The 19061-nt window shown below is 50.8% G+C and overlaps 1 protein-coding gene across 6 annotated transcripts in view; it reads left to right on the top strand.

Moving 5' to 3' along the window:
* Window positions 1–19061, top strand: part of PC (pyruvate carboxylase) — a 102149-nt gene that overhangs the window by 57230 nt on the left and 25858 nt on the right. Inside the window, exon 1 of one of the 6 annotated variants that reach the window (XM_040465992.1) lies at window positions 17597–17618. The exons of the other annotated variants lie outside the window; for them this stretch is intronic. The gene's annotated coding sequence lies outside the window, so the exon portion shown is untranslated. Of the gene's footprint in view, window positions 1–17596; window positions 17619–19061 lie in introns of those variants that run through there. 6 annotated transcript variants of the gene reach the window in all.

The raw sequence follows: 19061 nt of genomic DNA, 5'->3' as shown, positions 1-19061 counted from the left end.
TTGATGTTAGTAGCAAATGACAGTGTCTTTTAAAGTATCTTGGAATGCCAGGATGGCTCAGTTGGTTAAGCGACCGACTTTGGCTCAGGTCATAATCTCATGGTTTGTGAGTTCAAGCCCCACATCAGGCTCTCTGCTGTCAGCACAGAGCCCACTTTGGATTCTCTGTCTCCCCCTCTCTCTCTCAAATAAATAAACATTTAAAAAAATGAAACAAAACAAAAAATACTTACTGGACTCTTAACTTAAAAATAAATAAATAGTACCTTATAAACTGCAGAGAGCCAGAAGTATATTGTTGTTAAATATAGTATACAAGTTACAGGTCAATAAAACTGCCAAACGCAACAATACCCACCTCATAAGTGTTGGGGGATGACCTAGTGCAGGGCCTGGCACTTTACAGACACTTACAGCTATTATTATTGTTTTTATAACTATGGTAACACATGGCCTCTTCCCTCAGATGGAGGGTGGCAACACTGAGGAGACGGCCTGGAGTAGGTAGCTTTCGGGTTGGGACTGAGAAGATGGGAAAGGCAGTCTGCCGCCTGGGTCTTTCCTAATTCACTTACTACCTCAGGTCCCAAAAGCCTGGTTCCCACAAAGCCTGAAGTTCTCAGCTGGGATGCTGCCCTCAACACTGGGGAGAAACTATTCAGACCAACACGCCAGCAGAGCAGAAAAGGGAGTCTTGACAAGTTAGAGGCAGAGGGTAGGGGTTGGAGCTCCTGGCAGGCACCCTGTTATCCCCTCCCCTGCCATCACCTCCCCTGCCTTCCCCTCCTCCCTGGGTGTGCAGGGCAGGGTAAAGGCCCCTGTGAGCATGGGAGCCTCTGGTTGTTTCTGAGGAACTCCAGAACACCCTAGGGGAAGTTTCTCTTGCACTCAGTTGGCTGCTCAGTCCACTGATGGGCAGCTTGACCGTGACGAGGCACAGTTAACCTGTGAGGGAAAGTGTGGTAGAGGGGGTGGCCCAGATGTGACACTGAGCCAGCTAGAGAGAGGAGGCAGCCCTTCACACGGTGATGGAATGCCGAGGTGTGGCCAGGGCAAGTGTGATGGTTGAGGAAGGGTAGTTGGGGGTCAAGAGGCAAGAAGGGGAGAGGATGGTGTCCACAGGGGGCTCCTGGGAATTAAGGCCAGGGGTGAGGCACCATTTGGGATGATGGGCGGACTGGACTATGACTTTGAAACCATGACCAAGCTATTTGTCTTGAGTTTCTGTTTCCTTACTTACAAAGCTGGGGCCGTAACCCTCCAGATAAGGTTTTGGGTGATTAAATGAGATGGTGTGCAGCACGTAGCCCGTGCAAACGTTATCAGTGCTTCTGACATCCTGCCACATGGCTGTGGTCGTTAGGATAAAACCAACAATATTGCTCTGTATGTTAACTAACTTCATTTAAGTAAAAAGGTAAAACCAACAATAGCGGATGCCTAGGACTCTATCTTGGAAAAGCCTCTAGTCCGGTTTTTGTGCTTAAATTCCAAAGCAGAGGGTGAAAGGTCAGATCAGGGGGCTGCAAAGATATGTTTTCCTGGGATCAAGAATAGGGAGAATAAGCAGCAGCAGCCATGGTCAAGGTCATATCCTATGTGAGTTGCTTTTTACTTCCTTCCTTCTGGGCACTGAAGCACTTTGCCATTGAATTTCCTCACCGTCTCCTTGGCTCATGGACTGGGCACTTATGTGATCAGTTTACCCAGAAAACCAAGTTGTCTGAGCCAGGTTCTACCCCTTCCTCCCAGAGGGATGCTTGGGGCGTGGTATCTAGCAGAATAGCAGTAAAGGCTGGCCAGGAATGGTTGAGGTCACACACTGATTCTGAGAAACTGAATTAATCAGGCAAGGCAAATCAGGCACCAAACCAGGGGAATTGAGGCACCCAGAACAGACAGCAGTGGGAAGCCATCACTTCCACAAGGCTTGACAGGGTCGGGAGAGGAAATAGTGCTTCCTCTAGACTTCAGGGAGGGTTGGCAGCATGGAGGCAGGAATGCCCAGCAGGGACTATCATAGTGGCAGGATGCACCCAGTCAGGACTGTGGCACCCAAGCCCATAGAAAAGATACACCCATGCTGCCTCTCCTCCTGTGCTTCCCATTGGCTGAACCTGTGGGAAGCCACCCTGCAAAGGGAGCCCTTTCACGCGTCACAGCTTCCCTAGGTGCAGGGCAGAGGGATGTGTGTAGGTGAGTGGAGAGTAACCAACCAAGGAAGCCTCTCCTAAAGGCTACATCTGTGTGAAAACATCCACTTAACAGACGTGACAAGCACAGGAATGAGGACTCTGGCTTCCTGTGGGTCAGAGGAGCTGCTGCTTCTGGGGAGGGGCTATCTCCAAATCAAAATTAGTCACCAGTTTAAATTTGGTCATCACAGGCAATTAGGAGAATGAAATGAAAGGCATCCAGATTGGAAAAAAAGAAATATCTTTATTTGCGGCTGACACGATCTTGTGTAGGAAAACCCAAGTAATCCACTCAGAATCTATTAAAATGAATAAAGGAGTTTAGCAGGGTTGCAGGACATAAGATCAATATATAAAAATCAATTGTATTTCTATACAGTAGCAATGAACAAATTGAAAATGAAAACAATTCCATATATAATAGCATCAAGAAGAATACAACTCTTAGGGATAAATTTAACAAAAAATGTGAAGTGTAAAACTTACGAGAGCCTAAAGCATTGTTGAAATAAATTTAAGGAAACCTAAATAAATGGACACACCATGTTCATGGATCAGAAGTGTTAATATTATTAAAATGGCAGTACTCCCCAAATTGTTCTAAAGATTCAGTGCAAAGTCTTTCACTATCCCAGCTGCCTTTCTTTACAGAAATTGACACAATGGTCCTAAAATCCACATGGGAATGCAGGGGAAGCGGATATCCAAAAGAATCTTGAAAAAGAACACAAGTGGAGGACTCACACTTTGATTTCAAAACTTTGTACAAAGCTACTGTAATCAAGAGAGTGTGGTGCTGGCCTAAAGACACACATATAGGTCAGTGGAATAGAATTGAGAGGCCAGAAGTAAATTGTCACACTTAGAGTCAGTTCGCTTTTGACAGGGGTGCCAAGACAATTTAATGGGGGAAAGAATAGCCATTTCAACAAATGGTACAGGAACAACTGGATATCCACATGCAAAAGAACAAAATTGGACCCCTACCTCACACCACAGACAGAAATCAAAAAGGATCAAAGACTTGGATGCAAAAGCTAAAACTATAAAACTTTGAGAAGGAAACAATCGTAAATCTTTGTGATGTTGAGGTAGGTAGTGGTTTCTAATCTACAGCAAAAGCACAAACAATAAAAAAAAAAATTGACTGGACTTCCTCAATATTAAAAACTTCTGTGCAGCAAAGGACACTCACAAAAGCAAAAAGGTAACCCAAAGAATGGGAGAAAATTTTTGTAAATCTCATGTCTCAGAGGGAACTTGCATCTAGACCTTGTATCTAGAATATATAAAGAATTCTTACAACTCAATTGCAAAAAGACAAATAATCCAACTTAAGAATGGACAAGGGATCTGAGTAGACTTTTCTCCAAAGAAGATAGACAGATGGCCCATGAAAATATGCTCAGCATCATTAGCCATCAGGGAAATGTAAATCAAAACAATGAGATACTACTTCATACCCACTGGAATGGCTAACCAAAAAGACAGATAATAACAAAGCCTGGTGAGGATGTGGAGGAATTGGTAGACTATGAAATGGAGCAGCTGCTGTGGAAAAGTCTGGCAGTTAAACATAGAGTTACCATGTGAGCCAGCTAATACGTGCCTGCCCAAGAGAGATGAAAACACACGTGCACCCAAAAACTTGCTCCCAGATGTTCATAGCAGCTTTGTTCATAATAGCCAAAAGGTAGAAACAACGCAAATGTCCATCAACCAATGAGTGGATAAATAAAATGTGTTCTATCTATGCAACGGGACATTACGTGGCAATTCAAAGAAACGACGTACTGACTCCTGCTGCAACATGATGGCCCCTGAACCCCTTAGGCTGGGTGAAAGAAGCCAGTGAAAAAGGACCTTGTTATTCCTTTTATATGACATGTCCAGAATAGGCCAATCCATAGAGAGAGTTAGGTTAGTGATGGCTGAGAGGCTGGGGGAGCTGGGAGTTGGTGGGGGGTGGGGCGGGGGTTGAACATGTTCTATAATTGATTGTGGTGATGGATGTGCAACTCCGTGTACCAAAAGCCATTGAATTGTACTACAGTGTGTGAACCATATGGTATGTGATTATTTATCTCCGTAAACTGTTGAATGCCACCCCCTCTCCCCCACCAAGGACCTAGTCCCCTGTAGGCTAAGTCTGTGACTTAGGAAACTCTTACCTGTTTTGTAACGGCTGGCGCTGGGCAGAGATGCCACCTGCATCTGCCACTGAGCTCTTGGCCTCTTTTTCTGGGTCTCAGAGCATGGAAAGACCCCCTAGAAAATTTTAATTCCAACCCAGTTGCATTTTGGTTCAGGTAAACAGTTCTGGAACCCTGCTGTGAACCAGGCACCAAACATACTGGGTACTCTCGTGAAAAACAGGGGCTGTGGATTTGGATGGGCTCGGTGATACTGAGCTGGCTATTCCTGTGGGTCTTTCCAAGGTGGATTTTTCTCATCAGTGAAGTGAGGGTCGACCCCCTGGGATTGTAGTGTGAATTAGGCGAACGAGAAGGGGCCTGGTATCCAAAAGGCAGAAAATGAACGTCCCTCTGCCGCGCTGCTGGAGCAAGTGCAGAGACAAGTGACACCTGACCACAGAGAGCTTGAGGTCCAGCCTTAACCAGCACTAGCTAACTAGCGCCCGGTGAGAAGCAGCAGGAAGGGGACACCAGACATCCTCCTGGCTCAGCGGTGTGGGTGCGGAACCAGGGACCCCTCCCTGAGGAAGGGGCCGCGAGAGTAGGAGGATCCCCTCGTCACATGTTGCATTTACTTCGTATTGTGAATAATCAGTTACATGATGTGAAGTCACAAGCGTAAATGGTGAAAGATAAACCTTTTCCTCATCTCTCTTCCCTAGAGGCACCTGCTGGGGGGAATTCTAGGGTATTCTACCCGCAGCCGAGCAAATGTGTGTCTCTGTAGGAGAACTGCTGTCAGTGGGGCAGGTTTGACATATTTCCCTGCTGGTGCTTGGGGACAGATGGCTCGGGCTAGGGTGTCACTCATGCCGCCTCTGTGCCTTGCAGTCACATTCGGCTAGGTTTGCCGTGGGTCCCACCAGTAGGAATGCTGGCTCCACTTCCCCTTCAGGTCCCCTTGGAGGGCGGGGTGCCCCCACGGAGGGGTCCTGCCAGGTCCTTGCCTGACCCAGCGCCCCTCTCTCCCCACGTGCGTGCTCCCCGGGGTCTCCTGCCGCCTCTCCCTGCAGCTCCTGCCACCCTTGTGGGCCTGTCCGCGGCCTTGCTTGGGTGGAGCTCCTCCAAGGTAGCTTTCTGAGAAAAGAAGTGTCGAGCGCCAGGGAGAGTCAGGCGTGGCAGCCCCTGCCTTCATGTTACCTTCATAAGTAATTGGTAGTTGAGCTGGATAAGGAGTTGGAAAAGGAAGTCATTTTTCCTTTGCAATTTTGAAGGATTGCTTTGTACTGTTCTGGCCTCCTGAGTTGCTGTTGGGAAATCCAAAACCTTGCTGATGTCTGATTCTCTGTGTCCTTTTTCCTTCTCCCCCTTTTCTGAAAGCTCCCAGGACCTGAAGTTTCACGACTGCCTGGTGTGTGTCTGGGTTCATCCGTCCTGTTGGCTCATGGCGTGTCCTTCTGTGTGGAGATGTTCTCTTGAACGTCAGGAGTTTCTTGACATCTTTCATTTTTCCTCTGTTCTCTTGTTCTGACACTCCTGGCACTTGGCCCCTGGAGCACTTGGTCTGTCCCTTTTCGCTCTTGGTCCTGTTTTCCATCTCTTTGTCTTTCTGCTTCCGTTTCTAGGAAGTCTCCTCTACCTTGGCTTCTTTCTGTTGATTCGTTTGTTCGTTTCTCCGGTCATATTTTTAATTTCCAAGAACTCTTTTTGCTGCCTGAATGGTTCTTTAACAATATGTGTGTAGTCGTCTGTTGATTTGCTGGTGTAATCTTTGATTTCTCTGAGGATATTATGGGTGTCTGTCTTTTTTCTTTCCTTTTTTTTTTCCTTGCTCAGGCTGTTTCCTCCCAGTTGCTTTTTTCTGCTACTTTCCTTTGGTCTCTCCATTTGAAGGCCTCTGTCCTCAGCCGCCCAGTGACCTTTGGTGGCCTGCTCATGATTATTAGCAGGGGCTAAAAGCTGCCTGAGAGCCCCGTTTCTGACCTGCATGGTGGCTGATGCATGTGCCATTTGTTGGGGAACCTCAGCCTCAATATCCTGAGGTTTTCCCTCTTGAGCTGGGTCAGCTCTCCGAGGAGAGGAAGGGCCGGCTGCTGTGTTATAGGACAGAGTGGGGTAAGGGGACAGGGCGCATGGGCTTACTTAACCTTCCTCCACCATTTTTGACAAGGTGCCCAGGCCCTCGGCTATGCCTCATATCATCCAATGTAGACCCTGGGCTTTACCGTCTCCAGAGAGTAAACCGTCTTCAGGAGAGGGCAGGAGGGGGGTGGTCCCTAGCTGTATGAAAAGCCGTTCAGCCCTAGGCACTGGGGACCTGGAGCCACGGTTCCCTGGCCTCTGGTGCATCCTGTAGGAGGAAACCAGTGGGTATGCACCCTTCCCACTCCCAGATAGAGGCCTTCTCATCAGATGGTGTGAGCTGCCTTCTGGCTTCCACAGTGATGTTGCCGTGGTCTCCTCTCCTGGTCTCTCTGTCCTAGGGGCTTTAGAGCCTTAAGAACAACAAAAAACTCTTCACTCAAGTTTTGGTGGGATTTCAGGAGGAAGGAAAATTAGACACATAATCCAGCCACGAGCAGGCTTTGCACAGGTCAGCCCAAGGAGAAGGGTGTTCAGGTGGGGGTGTCTCAGGGAAGACGTGCTCCAAGGGAGGGGGGGGTGCTTGGATTCTTTGGGAACAAAGAGGAGGCAGTTGGGCTGGAGTTAAAAGATTCAGGAGGCGGAGGACTGACTGATGGGCAATCTGGCTGGAAGAGGCAGGCTGCACTGCAGAGAGGGTCTGCAGGAAGGAAAGCTTACCTGTGGGTGGGGGGGAGAGTGGGGGTATGTTAAGAGGAGAGTGAAATAATGCGTGTATTTAGGGAGACGATCGCTAGTATATAGCATGGCACGGATCAGTAGGTAAAGCTAACCAAGGTTAGTGGTTGGTCATGGTTAGTATAGGCTTTTGCAGTAGTTGAAGTAACATGAGGGGGATGATCTAGGGTGTGTTAGTAGAAGTGAAAGGAAGGAGGACATGGGGCTTTAAGAGAATTGACAGGCCTCCTTGACCGGATGGTGGGTGAAGGAGAGGGAAGAGCTGAAGATGGTCCCCCAACTGAAGCCCGAGTTCCTGGGAAAGACAGGAAGAGGTGTTTGGTTTGGGCTTTGGGGGTGTGTGTCATTTGGGGGAGCAGGAAGAGGGTGGGGGGGGTAAATTGTGTTCTAGAATAGATGTTTGATGTGTACATCCAGTAGCTTTTAAGTCCTCACACTTCAACCTGCACGTGCCTATGTTGGTTAAGAAGAGAGGGAGGGGAAGAAAAGGCCTCAAGGATACGAACGAAGGAATCGGTCGGAACAAAAGAATAATTTTCATGTTGTTAAATGAGATTATCGAAAGAATTTTTATTTTGATATTCTCACAGGTTAATAGGTGTTGCAGAGTGGCTTCTGAACTTCACTTTTTTTTTTTTAATTTAAAAATATTTTTAAAGTTTATTTTGAGAGAGTGAGTGAGCACGGGAGGGGCAGAGAGAGATAAAGGGGGGGGGGGAGAGAGAGAGAGAGAGAGAGAGAGAGAGAGAGAGAAAGAGAATATCCCAAACAGGCTCTGCACCATCAGTGCAGAGCCCAGTGCGGAGCTAAATCTCACAAACCGTGAGATAATGACCTGAGCCGGAACCAAGAGTCGGATGCTTAACTGACTGAACCCCCCGAGGCGCCCCCGGCTTCTGAATTTCCTTAAGACGTGGAGAGAGTGCCAGATTCATTTCTTCCTTAGCTCACCCTCATGTTTTAACTGAATCAAGCCCTTGGACATCAGGCTTTTACAAATGAAAGAGGCCTCTTTATTTGAGTTCTGTAGCCAAAAGGGAAAATGGAGAAGGGGCGTCATTCTCTCAGCCACCCCCGCCTGTCTCTGCATCAAGGTGGCATACTTGGGCCATCTCGGTGCTCTTTCAGCGATGGCTCCGGGAGGGGAGAAGAGGGCCCTGATCGTCAAGGCTGCCGATTTCTGTGGTATACAGCTGCCCCCTGTGACTGACCGCAGCCTCCCAGTGCTGTACCGCTGAGCACAGAGTTGGACAGAAGCAGAGGCGAGGAGCCAGCGGGCATGAGCAGGAGCGAGCCACAACCTCCTGCGTATGGCTCGTGGTGGGTTCTCGATGACGTGATGTGGCTGGGCAGGCGGACGTTTCTCAGGTCGTCTTGTTATAAGGAGGCTGTTGGCGTCAAGGCATGCTTCAGAGTGTCATCTCCATGAACAGCCCCGGCCCCGACTGGGCCTCGGCTGTCCTCTGGCTCTCCCTTCACGACGCCTCCCTTGCCACCTCCGTCCATCAGAAGCAGGTCCAGCCTCGCAGTCCAGCTCGTAGTACTGGAAGCTGACAGTTATAATAATAAAGACTGCTTATATACCAGGCACCGCTCTGAGACTTCACCAGCATTAACTCATTTGATCTTTGTAACAACCCTATGTGCCATTGCCATCGCTATGATAAGAAACTCATGGCCAGAGGTTAAGCAACTTGCCCAGAGTCCGTGAGCTTGGTGGAGCCCTGATCTGAACTCAGGCAGTTGGACCCCTGGCATCTTAACCAGTGTTACCCCTGCCCTCTAATGTGATGCCAGCATCTGAGAACTCTCCTGACATGTTTCTTTCCTCCTAAGACCCAGTCGGGCCCTCAGCACTGCTGGCTCGGTGGGGTGAAGTACAAATAAAGTACAGGATGCCCAGTTAAATCTAAGTTTCAGGTAAACAACAAACAATTTTGTAGTGTGCCCCAAATATCGCATGAAATACACTTGCACTTTGAAAAAAATGCTATTTATCTGAAAATCAGATTTTAACTGAACAGCCACCCTCAGCTGGTTTTATGTTGATTGAGAACTGAGTCGGGGGTGTGGGAGGGGATTGAAGTTCTCGGTCTTGCTGTTCGCTGGTTCTTTGGCCAGGTTGTGCTGAGGGCTCCATGTCTCTGATCTCTGGTACATTGTAACGTAAAACATACTCATTATCAAAACTCCAAACATGTTTAACTTTTGCTGTTTTTCCTCTAAAGAAAGAATATGAAGACAGCATTTTGTAGGCACATGACAAAATACAGTTGTAAAACTGTATGCTTCCCCATTTTCTGAGGACAGATGGTCATAACAGAAGTTCAAGAAGTGTCGTACAGTCAGGCTAACATTTTGCTCTTCCAAAAGTCACGTGACCCAAACCAACTCATTCAGAAAACTGCCTGAGTTCTTTTGAAACTCTCTCAGAGGGAAATGCCACTGCTTTGTCTAGTCTGTATCTTTGGCCGCTGGGACTGGCCAGGCGTTTTTCTTAAAGTTGAGTATCGCTCATCTGTGGTGCAGCTTGGACTCATTATTCTGGTTCTTGGAGCAGCTGCTGCTCACGGGGAGTTTGGGTGTGAACAGGGAGTCCTGCCGTCTGCAGAGTTGTCTTCCTGGGCTGCTACTCTTCCGGTCGTGCCTCCTGGAATGTGGTGTCCGGGCTTCTCAGCCTGGAGAGCCACAGAGCAAGAGCTAGTGGTCATTTCAGGCCTTGGCCGGGTCAGCGCATCAGGTTAGTGGCTGATACTGGGTCTCGACCACCTGCATATTGTAGCTGCCTGTGGCATGTTTCCACGGGGACTGTCCCAGCAAATGTAGGTGCTTCAGTGTCAGAGGAGGGAGGTGTTCCGTATCCACTTCAAGGCCAGTCTTTCACCTGTGCCACGGAACCCTTCCCTGAGCTTGCTCGTTTCTTACTGCCCACCCCACGTCCTCACTCTCTCCTCTTCCTAGAGCTTGCTAACTACTCTGTCCTGCAGGAAGATAACTGCCACGTCTATAATAGATAATGGATTCATATCTAATATATGTAAAGACTTATTACAACTCCGAGGAAGACAAGCAGTCAGCAGAAAAAGGGGCAAACGATATGAACAGGCAATCCATAAAAGAAAAAGCCTGAAAATATGTCAGCAACCTTGAGAAAATATCCAGCTTGCCTAATAATCAGGGAAATGGTTTTCTGCCCATGAGGTTGACAAAACTGCAAGCCTGACAGTAGAAGACTTGGTAGAGATGCGGGGAAATGGAGATTCTGTTGTGCTTGTGGCAGCTGCATGAATTATTGGGACAACTGCTATGGAGAACTGTTTGGCGGCGTTGATGTTTGGAGAGTGCCCGCAATCTGAGGCAGGAGTTCCAATTCTAGGTGTAGGCCCTGGAGAAACTCCTGCGTGTTTTATATATGGATTCAGGGTTATTCATTTTTAACATTTTAATTGACATTATTATGGCTTTTTTCTTTTTTTTTTTTTAATTTTTTTTTTTCAACGTTTATTTATTTTATTGGGGACAGAGAGAGACAGAGCATGAACGGGGGAGGGGCAGAGAGAGAGGGAGACACAGAATCGGAAACAGGCTCCAGGCTCTGAGCCATCAGCCCAGAGCCCGATGCGGGGCTCGAACTCACGGACCATGGGATCGTGACCTGGCCGAAGTCGGACGCTTAACCGACTGCGCCACCCAGGCGCCCCGGCTTTTTTCAAACATACATAAAAATGGAGCAAATAGTACAGTGACTTTCAGGTACCAGTCCCTCAGTTTCAATAGTGATCCATTTGTCAATCTATACATCCCAGTTTTAATAGCTAAAATTTGGAGACCACCCCTGTGTCCCTCATTTGGGCATGGATAAGCTGTGGTACATATACTATTATACAGCTGTTAAAATTAACCATTTAGATCTACTTGTACCAGTGTGGAAAGATTCCAAACAAGTTGGGTGAAAAAGGTGAGCTAAAAAATGACAGCGTATCATTTATGGAAAAATTAAAACACAAGTGTATGATCTGGGCACACATGTGTCTAATCAGTGTAAAATCCACAAAGGGGAGCACCCCCCCCCCAGTACCTGGCTGGTAGCCTCTAGGGATCAGGGGAGGAGGAAAGGGGTGGGGGGCTAGACTGGAAGAACCTCAAAAGAAATTGCAGCTGTTCATAGAGTGTGCTTTTCCTCTTACTAAATTTAACCGTAATTTTATCAAAAGAACACATGTGGACACTTGGGAAAGTCAAATTGTGTCATGAGGCCTGTAAAACCCCCCTAACTAAGTCCCCTGTCCGACCCGCCCTCCCGGATTGTCTTTCCAGAGACAAACCCTCTGCTCCTAGCTGCTTACACCCTGTTTGCACAGAGCATTTGACTCCGTGTGGTGGGCTGGGCTTCTGCTGTGGAAGATCCAGCTGGCTTTTACCACCCACCCAGCCCCCCCATGTGTACCCATTTTCCCGGTCTCCATTCCCAGCATGGTTAGGCGACCATTTTTGTTAAAGTACATTTTTAGCTTTTACAGTATTAAAATCAAGTAAATATTCACATTGGTGAACCCCAAATGTATACATGGTAACATTTTCTTGTGTGACTTCTCCATTTCCTGGAGTTACTATTTACCTTCTTTTTCATCCCTAAATTGTAAATTGCCATCTCCTCTCCATTCTTTCAGGGACTGGAGGCAATGCAGCCTGGTTTTTTTGGTTACTTAACCCTCCCCTTTCCTGCCCTCTCTTGGAACTCCCCTCCCTCTGCTGATGTCCCAGGCGGTGGCCCTCTGGGCTCTGTCACCATCTTCCAGAGAACTCTCCTCACCTCCTTCTATGCCGGCTCCCAGGTTCCTCATCTTGGTTTATTTACTTCCTTGTCTTGTTAGTGCCCCTCTCCCAGGAGCTTCCCCAGCACCAGGGCTCCTGGGCAGTGAACTTGCCTTGGCCAGGCGTGCCTTAAAAGGTCTTTATTTTGCCCTCACACTCGATTGGTAGTTTAATTGGGTGGAGCGTTCTAGGTTGGAGGACATCTTCCCTCAAAAGTAGCCTCAGGCGCAGTGTCACTGTTGAAGACCTTCTCCTCCTTTTCCAAAGTGTAGTAGCCTGAGGGATGGCCCCCAAAGATCTCCAGGTCCTCATCCCTAGAACCTGTAGGTGGCACCTTATAAGGAAAAGGGGTCTTTGCAGAGGTGATGAAGTGAAGGACCTTGACATGAGGTGATCCCGGATTATCCAGGGACCCTGAATGCCATCACACGTGTCCTCAGGAGAGAGAGGCATGAGGCTACACTTGGCAGGGAAGACCAAGTGACCACAGAGGCCGAGACTGGAGGGATGTGGCCACAACAGAGGCAGCTGGCAGGGGCTGCAAGCTGGGGGCTGTGGGGTAGGACACCACCCCCCACGGCCAGGCCTCTGGGGGAGCACGGTCCTGCCAGCACCTCGATTTGGGCCCATGAAACTGATGCTGAGCTTTTCTGGCCTCCCAAACGAAAAGGAAATACATCTTTGTTGCTTTAAGCCACCAAGGCTGCAGTGATTTGTGACGGTCTGGCCAGCAACTCACGCGGGAAGCTGGTGGAGCCTTTCCGGTCCCTTTGCCAGCTGTGACTTGTGGTGTCGCGCTGGCACCTCAGAGTGCCCTTGCCACCGCCACCGAAATGCACGTCCCTGGCCCCGGGACTGCCATGTGCCGGTCTTCCTGTTACGCTTTCTGGGCGATGTCCTCGACTGTCTTCTCTTTCTTCTATTTATTATGGTTAAAAATGTCTGCAACTCTATTTTTAATTTCCTAGAGCTCTTCCTCGTTGCCTTTAAAATAGCTGCCGCCTCTCAATGCGATAGCTTCTCTTACTTCTCAGAGATTAATTATAGTTTTTTTTTCCTAACTATCTGCTCTCCATATTACCAGAGTTCCCTGTTTTTTATTCCCCATTTGTCTTGGTGAATTTGGGGCGATCCCCTCAAATAGCTGGGGATCTTGGCTGTCCATTCATGCTGAAGACTGAGTTGGATGTGGGTTGGAAAACCTGAGCACAGCGGGGCTCGAGGGCCACCGGCCTTGGAGGGGAGACTGAGGCAGCCGCTTCCCCGGTGCCCACTAAGTGCTGGTTGCTGCAGCCCCGCCCTGGGCTGCTGGTTTCCTAGAGTGGGGTCCTCGCTGCCTGCTGCCTCATCAGCCTGGAAGCCACTTTGTGGAAGGGGAGGGGTTTGCAGCATCCCTGTGCCGCCTGGCCTCCCTTCCCCCGTTCCCTGGGCTCTGTCTGCCTCCCTGCCCCCAGGTGAAGCCTCTGCAGGGCCTGGTGGCCAGAGCATCTGGCTTGCCTGGGTCTCACTTCCTGGGGCTCCACACCCGTGCCCTAGGGGCGCAGGGAACCATCATGGGCTGGGGGGAGTTTGGGAAAACTCAGGACTTGACCAAAGGGGACTCGGGACCGCATGGCCCTCACAGGGGCCACGAGTGTTGCTCTTCCTCACCGGTCTTTACCTACAGCCACTTCTGTTCTCTAACTTGGCATCACCACCGTTCATCCCGCTTTTAAAACAGGAGCCAAGAGTCCTCCTTACCTGCGGCTGCCACCCCTCATCTGAAAGGTGCTGGCCGTCCGATGGCGCCACGTTTCTTAGTTCGGTTCTCACGATCTCTTGCCTACATTAGAACATCTTCCTCATTGTTTGCTACCTTCTAGCCTTGCCTCCTCAGATCCAGCTTCCTCACAATGACCCCAGTGGTCCCTGTACATTGCAAGTCTCTTTCTCTTGCCTGTTTTCTTTGGTGGCACCTCCTGACCTCGGAGATATAGTCCACGCCCCTTGCCGTGCACGCGAGCCCCTGACCTGGCGTCAGAGTCCACGTGTCTGCCCTTGGTCTCCCCTGAGCACCTTCACCCTGGCCTCTGGCCTCAGTGGACATCCACTAGGGTGGCTGCTCCTTTGCCTTGGCTCCAGCTGCCCCACACCTGAACCACCTCCCCCTCCTCCTCATCCTTGAAGACTTGGCCCGGTGTCCCTCCGGAGGTCTTCCTGCTCACTGGTCGTGTTGGCACTGCTCACTGCTCGTGTTTGCTGCCTCCCACTCGGCCCTCCCTGGTGGGGGCGCTGATCACGATCCCAAACAGCTCCAAGCTCTCAGGGCCCTGCTGCGGCCTCTGTTAGGATGAGCAGGTGAGAGAAGGGGACATCTTTAACAACCGGTGCTCCCCGGTCCTTGGTTTTAGGGTCTCTATAGGTTCTGGTCATTAGTGGGGAACCTGGGTCTGTTAGTTTCCGAGGGCTGTCATAGCAAAGTCCCCAAACATATAACAAAGATTTATTATTTCACGGTTTTGGAGGCCACAAGTCCAAAATCAATGTCGGCAGGGCCTTGTTTTCTCTGAAAGCTGTAGGGGAGGATCTTTCCTTTATCTTCTAGCTTCTGGTACTTCCCAGCAATCCTTATAGATGCATCTTTCTGGACACATGGCCGTCTTCTCCCTGTGTGTCTTCACATGATCTTCCTCCTGTGTCTTTCTCTGTGTCCAAATTTCCCCTTTTTATGAGGACACCAAGCATATTGCCTTTAGGGCCCACCCTGGGGACCTCATTTTGACTAATTACCTCTGTAAAGACCCTGTTTCCAACTAAGGTCACATTCTGAGGTGCTGCGGGTTGGGACTTGCATAGATCTCCTTGGAGGACTCAGTTCAGCCCATACAGTGGCATCTACTTCCTGCCATCTTGGGATTAGGGTGAACTGGGTAAGCCCGTGGGGAGGAGGTCCTGCGTGACTCTCCAGCCGGAGTGCTGTGCTGTGAAGGGGTCAGGGAGCTTCCTGGACTGCCTGCATGCCTGCTCTGTTCTGGTGTCCCATCTCCCTGAAAAGCCACTATCCAGCCACTGTCCAGAATGGAGGCTTTAGTGCCGGTCGCCTTGCGCAGCCCTCCTGGTTCCCACCTTTTTCTGACCTTGCCCTTTTAACTAAACATCCTTGTCAACACTTTGGGCTCTAATCTGTGTGTAAGGGGCACTTGTATGTCCCGCTGACTTGTGTGTGCTGATCCTAGGGGGGACCAGGCCGTATTAATCTTTGTCTCAGCATTCCAAAATGTTTCTGGAAACTCTTGTGACCTATTCATTTGTTCGTTTGTTCATTCATTCCCGAGACATTTAATCTCGGTGTCCGGCACAGTATGGAGTGCTAGGGAAACAGTGAAGGACAAAATAGACTGAGGATCCTGTCCCCAAGGTCCTTAGAATGTCTTGTGGGGTGGGTGAACGAATCATTACAACATTAACTGCTCCTTTCCGAGGACAGATGTGACCTCACCCACATCCTCCACAGACAGGACAGTAGGGTGTGGCAAGAACAATGACAGATCTTTCCCAGGGTGGGTTTTGAGCTCGCCAAGGAGGTTGGGTGTCCAGGAATGCCTTTCTGAGTGAGTCTAAAGGATGTGGAGAAATCAGGGCACTTGGCCTTCTGACGTTCTGGTACCTGGGCAAGCAGGTCGGCCGTAGCTCTCCTTTTGCACCAGGGGGCAGTGTTCAACCTGCAAGTGTCCCTGCCCTTGACCGAGGCTGGGACAGGGCAGCCACTGTGTCGCCAGTTTGCCCCCTCCTCATCCCTGTCCTTCCCTGCTGCTGCCCTGCAGGCCCAGACCCCTTGCTCACCTCCTTTCTCTGAGCCTGCTCCGTCCCCCTGCCCACAAATTCCAGCAGCCCACACAGTGCCATTTGTCCCAGTGTGGCTGTTTCACCTTCTCCCCTCTGCCTGCTGCCTTAAATCAGGGGCTGTGGGGGTTTTGTGGAGCCTTGTCGGCTGGTTCTGAACCACAGTGGCCTCTCAGGGTAGGAGCCGGCTGTGCGGCCCCAGGCCACATGCTGTTTTTACTCCTGTCCCTGTCTTTGGTATTCTCGCTTTCCTTTCTTCTTCATCTGTCACCTTCACTCTCTTCCTGTCCTCCCTTCCGCTCCCCCTACCCAGATGTCTCAGCCTTAGTCAAGCCTCTCTCGGGCGCTTCAATACCAGCTGCTGCTGCCTGCAAAGTCCAACGGAGTCCTTTCCTTTCATCTGTCTCTGTTGGCCGCCAGCCCTGGGGCCCCGTTGGACACGTTGAGGACAGTGCAGAGCTGCTTGGAGAGAAAACTCCCCAAGAGCAGCCCCACCCATCAGAGGCTCTCTTCTGCTACGGCTGGAGTCCACTGCCAAGAACTCCTTCCTTCTGGTTTTGACCTGCTTTTGCTGGCACTGCTGAGGCCAACTGGGGGCCGGGGAAGGAGCACGATACTGGTACTGGTGCTGGGAGGGTCGGGAGAGTAGATGGATAGGAATCTTGTTAGTTACTTTGGAGATTCCTGAGGCCCGTTTCTGGGCCACTGTCCTTTCTCCTCACTCCCTCTGGCTGCCCTCCTACACACCTCGGACCTGGATGTGCTAAGGGGCTTGGGAACTGGGGGTGGGCAGTCCAGACTGTGGGCTTGCTTCTAAGACTGCCATCAGCCAGGTACTCCCAAAGCAGGGCCATGGCTTTCCCTTCCGAATGTGCCTCCCTTTCCAACTGCCCACAGCTGTCCTCTGAGGCTGCAGGAGGTGCTGTGTAAAGAACAGGGATATTTAGGGTGGACGCAGTACAGATCCTTGAAGGAACGTTCCGGGGCCTGACACTTGGGCCGCAGCAGGCTCCTCTGGCTGGGAGCGCACACACCCTGAGCACAGTGGTCATACTGTCTGGACCAAAATTTGGACGATGATAGCTCGACACCAGAATTTTGTGCTGCTCAGGGTTGCAAGAGGCAGCTTGGGAGATGTAGTTTTGGTCGGAAGTTGTGGGACTTCAGATGTCTAGGGACATTTTGATGATTTATTGGAGTAAGTGAAGCTGTCCTAGCTTATCGGGGACACATGATTGCTGGCGCCGTTAGCCTGCCCTCGGGGGGGGGGGGGCGGGAAGTGCAGAGCCACCGGCTGCCCTGCAGGAAGTTCAGGCCAGTGACACAGTTTTTATCAGGAGTCGGTTTTTTGGTTTTTGGTTTCCAAGTGCCTGTCACACTGTGCCTCTGATAAAGGCCACAGCTTACTTCGCTAGTTGGTCATGACACCATGTGCCCTGAGAGATCAGAGCTCCTGCTCTGGAGGGCAGCCTGCTGGGTGACCTGGGCTGTTACTTAATCCCACCCGCCTGCTTCCTTATCTGTACAAGGGAGCGATAAGGAGCCTATTACGTGAGTTAGCACTTGCAGAGCATCCCACGCGGAGCCCAGCACCTGGTAAAGGCTAGAGGCTCCACCGGCTTTGCTGGTCACCGTGTGTCCCCACCTGCCTGCACCGGCCTGGCACGTAGGTGGAGCGTGGTGAGTGCTGGGTGTCGTAGAAGCCAAGTGGGCAGGTCATCGAGATTGGGCAGAAGGTGTCCAGACCTTCCCCCTGACTCCTTCCACAGGTTCTTTAGGCACCTTCCTGACTTGGTTGTTATCACTGCCTTCTGGAAGGGGAACACTGAGCGTATCGATCAATGTTGGAGGAGAAATTGAAGCTCGGGGAGAAGTAGAAACCGTGGAGTCCTGCTGAGAGGCAGCGGGGAGAAAGCAGGTGTCCAGACACTCCTTGCTTCGCAGCGCCTCACGCTTGCCTGCAAGGCGTTGTTTACACGTCCCAAGTGAGAGTCAAAGCCGTCTTATTCCCCATCTCTAACGCACAACCCGAGGCCAAGGAAAGAGATCTGTCAGCTGGCATTTGCAAAAAATAGCAAACAGCCCTCTCTGGGACTGTCAGCTCTCTGGAGAGGAAACCAGGATGAGATCTTCGGGTGATGGTTGCTTTTCTCCTACTCACCGTTTCTGTCCCCATCGCTGAGGTCAGAGAAGACTTTTGCCCTGAGCATCACCAGCCCGGAGCAAGGCCCGCTGTGCTCTGGCAGCATCTGAGCGGCCTGTCCTCCTGAGGAGGCCCGCCCAGCGAGGCTGTCCTGTCCGGGCGAGCGCCTCCCTTGCTGAAGGGTTCCAGTTGTGTCAGGGAGGGTCTGCTGATGCGACACCACGAGGGCTTTCCAAGATGCTGAGTTTGGTTAACGAGGCCTTTGGAATTGGAGATTCTCAAACAGCCTATGACCTTGAGGATTTCTTGGTTACCATCCACCAACCAAAAACCCGTGGTGGGAGCCTGGCTCCAGCCCCACCCCACTCACCCGTGACCAGCACTTCTGCACCTTTGCCTGTTCTCTGCCAGGTGTGAGGATGACAAGGAGGCCACCTGGAACAGTGCCTGAGGGAAGGCCTGCACTCTGGAGGCTGTTTGGGGGAGAGTGCCACTGTGAGAAGCTGGCACTCAGGTCACACTCTGTGACGCCAGGGTTTATCTCTGGGCGAGGGGCCCCGTGTCATGCCAGAGGCAGCCCCTGTGGGAGGGCTGCGGGAAGGGAGTTTGGTGCTCCGTGGCCTTCCCACTGCCCTCCGCTCCCGCCCCAGGGGCTCTGCTTCTACTGGTGGGTCTTGCGGGTGCCTCCAGCAGCACAGCTTCCGGCCTCCACTTCCCCCACCCCCAAGCACTGCACAGGGGCCTCTCCTCCCTCCAGGGGTGGGAGACGGGGTGAGGTTCAGGGAGGAGTGGGAGTCTGCCCACTCAGCCCCTCCCTTTGGCCCGTCCCAGAACCCTCAAACTCAACATACCTGGAGAGGACTCATCACACACATGACCCACGAATGTCCCGCTTCCCAGAAGAGAGGGCTCTGCGAGGCAGCCGACCTCTGCCCTGCAGTTTCCCCCAGCTATAGTTGATTCTGGAAAGGCCTCAGGAAGCACCGGGCAGCTGACCCTGCACTCCCCTACCCCCAGGGGTCAAGTCTGGGAGGAGAGTGGAATTTGACTAGGGGAAAGGCTGGGTGCTGGGTTAGCCGAGTTCTAAGAAGGGTGGAGATGTTCTGGGAACGAGGTAACTTTTTTTTTTTT

The sequence above is a fragment of the Herpailurus yagouaroundi genome, unplaced genomic scaffold (genome assembly GCF_014898765.1).
Source record: "Herpailurus yagouaroundi ecotype Mexico unplaced genomic scaffold, PumYag 569, whole genome shotgun sequence".
In the NCBI taxonomy this organism is placed as follows: Eukaryota; Metazoa; Chordata; class Mammalia; order Carnivora; family Felidae; genus Herpailurus; species Herpailurus yagouaroundi.
Note: the sequence above shows the minus strand (reverse complement) of the source record. Positions and strands in the feature narration are given on the sequence as shown.